Raw genomic sequence first — 3,421 nt, forward strand, 5'->3', positions numbered from 1 at the left:
TTAAAAAAGTCGTTGACATCATGAACTAAGGCAAATTTGTTATACTTGTATTTAATGTATCATCATCTATGGGGTGAATTAAATTGAATATTTATATTGATATTAGAAAAAATTAAGGCTAAAAAAACATTAGGTTACAAAGTTAAAATCCCTGGCAGGGAAGAGTTAAAATATATAAGGCAAGGAAGAAGAGAATATTTTTAGCTGAGTTTTAAAGATAGTTAATGGGATGGAGAGTCCTGGAAGGCTGTTCTAGATGGCAGATGGCCGATGGCTACAGAGCCGTCCTGATACAGTCCTGGCTGTGACGTTAGTTGAGGGAGTTGGGACTGGAGGAGAAGGGAGAAGCTGTGAAAAAGTAGTGATTCCAGAGTTTGAAGTGGTTTCAAAAGAGTATCTGTGAAAGTTCTATAAAAGTCTATCATGCTATCAATAAAAAGCAAAATCCTCCTGATATATTCTCATATGGAGAATTATCAAAAAACAGGGTATTTTATACATTGTGTCAAAAGTGATAAAATATTAATAGATGACCTCATTGTATCCTTACTATGTTTGAGGTGCAGGGCTAACAACTTTCTAAGAATTTCCTTTTCAACTAGGAAATGGTGGAGGTGGACCCAGGTCTGTCTCAGTCTCTTGACCTCTCTCTTACGTCACCTCCCTCAGCTATTTGTGGACAGCATGACAGAGAAAAGACCAAGGACTCTTCTCTGTATCCTTATTTACCACTTTTTTTTCTCATTTTTAAAGGTAATAGAAACAGATGACTCCTATTCACCTCAAGAGTCTACATAGGGAACGTAAAGAAATAAGAATAAAAGGCAAAATAAACATTTGACTGTGTTTTAGGACAATGTAACAGAAAACATTTCTAAACTAACAGTTTCTTTTTTTTTTTTTGTCTTCAAGAACTCATATTTTGAAAAGGGAATTTTAGAGTAAGATTTTGTTATTGTATAGAACTAAAGAGCTAGGTTTTCTTTTCTACTCATAGTCTATTTTCAAATGACCTTTTTCTCTAAATACGAATACATCTACTTTAATATTAGGAAATTCAAGAGTAATGATCATTCTGGGGCTTTCCAGTGTTACTCTTATCATTTCTGATTCCCTCCTTTCCTAATTAGACAATAGTTTGTCTTGTTAGGTGTGTGTAACAGTCATTAGGAGCTGTCATTGTACAGGGCACCCTACTCACTGTTGTGGGAGTACAGATTCTAAGAATAATTCTTGACCCTATGATTGAGTTGAGAACATGAGATATAAAAGAAAGATAAATTGCTAAATGTATAGTGCAAATGATAAATGCTTTTAATCTCAAGTGGAAAAAATCACTATGGCTTTCTTCTCTCTGATGCCTAAAATTTTGAGAGGCTTCTCTTTGTATGTCTGTGTGTGTGTTTGTGTGTGTAAGCATTTTCGTGATAAATTATATATTTTTGCTAAGGAGTTGAGCAAATTTGTGCATTCAGCACTTACATGTAGGGCTTCCCTGATGGTGCAGTGGTTAAGAATCCGCCTGCCAATGCAGTGGACAGTTTGAGCCCTGGGCTGGGAAGATCCCACATGCTGCAGAGCAACTAAGCTCGTGTGCCACAACTACTGAAGCCTGCTTGCCTAGAGCCCGTGCTCCGCAACAAGAGAAGCCACCACAATGAGAAGCTCACACATCACGACAAAGAGTCGCCCCCGCTCGCTGCAAATAGATAAAGCCTGTGTGCAGCAATGAAGACCCAACACAGCCAAAAATAAAATAAATTAAAAAAAATACTTACATGTAATTGACAATAGTGGAAATTCTAAACAACATATATCTCAGAATGTGGACCTCTTTCTTTACTAAACTCTGTCATTTTTAGTTTTGGCTTTTCTTCCTTAAATTAGAATTTGGAAAATATTCTTAACCTTACTTTCTTAGAATAGACCAGATTTTGTCTACCTGAATATGACATGAAGATAAGAAATAAGATATAAGGTACATTTTAAAACAAGATACCTTTGAATAGGGAATGAAAATGTTTCTTTTCGATACTCACATTGCTTTATACTAAGCTAATTTTCAAGTGGATTGTCTCACTATGTGATATAATTATTAGCCATCATTTAGTGAGTTAAGTTCCATTATAGAATTTCTCTAGGGTCTGATGAGGCAGTATTCCTTTTTCTGCTTCATGACAGCCAAGACTGACATAGTGGAGGCCACTGCTTGATTAAAGTAAATGGCAGTCATTGTGTATAAAATCTGGATGCCAACATGAGTACTTTTGTGGGTATTTAAAAAATATAGCCCTTTGCCTCCAGACTTCTCTGGGGCCAGCAGCCGGCCGACCTGGGGCCCGGGGCCGCGGGCTCAACCGACTACCGTGAGCTCTGTGTCAAACCAGCAGTTTGCAGGTGGCCGGAGGAGGAGCAGGAGGACGCGGCCCGGGCGGCCGTGGAGCCGCAGCTGCTGTGCGGAGCCGGCATCTGTTAAGTGGTTCAACGTGCGCATGGGATTCGGCTTCCTGTCCGGGGTCACACTCGACCCCACCCTCACCCCGGCGGATGTCTTTGTGCACCAGAGTAAGCTGCACATGGAGGGCTTCCGGAGCCTGAAGGAGGGTGAGGCCGTAGAGTTCACCTTTAAGAAGTCTGCCAAGGGCCTGGAATCTATCCGAGTCACCGGCCCTGGTGGGGTGTCCTGCACTGGGAGTGAGAGGCGGCCCAAATGGAAGAACATGCAGAAACGCAGATCAAAGGGAGATAGGTGCTACAACTGCGGAGGTCTAGGCCATCATGCCAAGGAATGCAAACGGCCACCCCAGCCCAAAGAGTGCCACTTCTGCCAGAGCATCAACCATATGGTAGCCTCGCATCCACTGAAGGCCCAGCAAGCTCCCAGCTCCCAGGGAAAGCCAGCCTACTTTCGGCAGGAGGAAGAAGAGATCCATAGCCCTGCCATGCTCCCCGAGGCCCAGAATTGAGCCACAGTGGATGGGGGCTATCCGTGTGTGATCAGAAAGTTTTGAGGAACAGGCATCGATCGGCAGAGTGGAGAAAGGGGGGACAGGGTGGGTAGGGGGCAGCTGGCACTGCCATATATCTCAGGCCGGGGTCTACAGTGTCACCCCCTCTTCCCTCTTGGTGGAGGGAAGGGGTGAGGCAAAGAAACTCCAATCATGCTCTATCCAAATGCACGTGAGGGCTTTGGGGGTAACCCTTCCTGCATGCTTTATCTGAGTCTCCACCCCCAGAATCTCCAGCTTTTGAAAGTGGCCTGGATAGGGAAGTTGTTTTACTCTTCGAGAAGGATATGGAATAATATTTCCCATGCCAGAGTGAAAAGATTAAGCATGAGACCAGATTGATGGACCCAAACCCACAAGCCACTACATTCTGTGGGAGGAAATATCTCAGGGGTAAGGCAGGGTTTTCCGCA

At 42.9% G+C, this 3,421-nt stretch overlaps 1 pseudogene; it reads left to right on the top strand.

Annotated features, from left to right (window-relative positions):
• Nucleotides 1-256: 256 nt before the first annotated feature.
• On the top strand, nt 257-3,040 carry LOC113608292 (protein lin-28 homolog A pseudogene; annotated as a pseudogene).
• Nucleotides 3,041-3,421: the final 381 nt, after the last annotated feature.

Source organism: Aethalodelphis obliquidens, unplaced genomic scaffold (assembly GCF_003676395.1).
Source record: "Aethalodelphis obliquidens isolate GAN/ISIS:26980383/991018 unplaced genomic scaffold, ASM367639v1 scaffold52, whole genome shotgun sequence".
NCBI classification, from domain to species: Eukaryota; Metazoa; Chordata; class Mammalia; order Artiodactyla; family Delphinidae; genus Aethalodelphis; species Aethalodelphis obliquidens.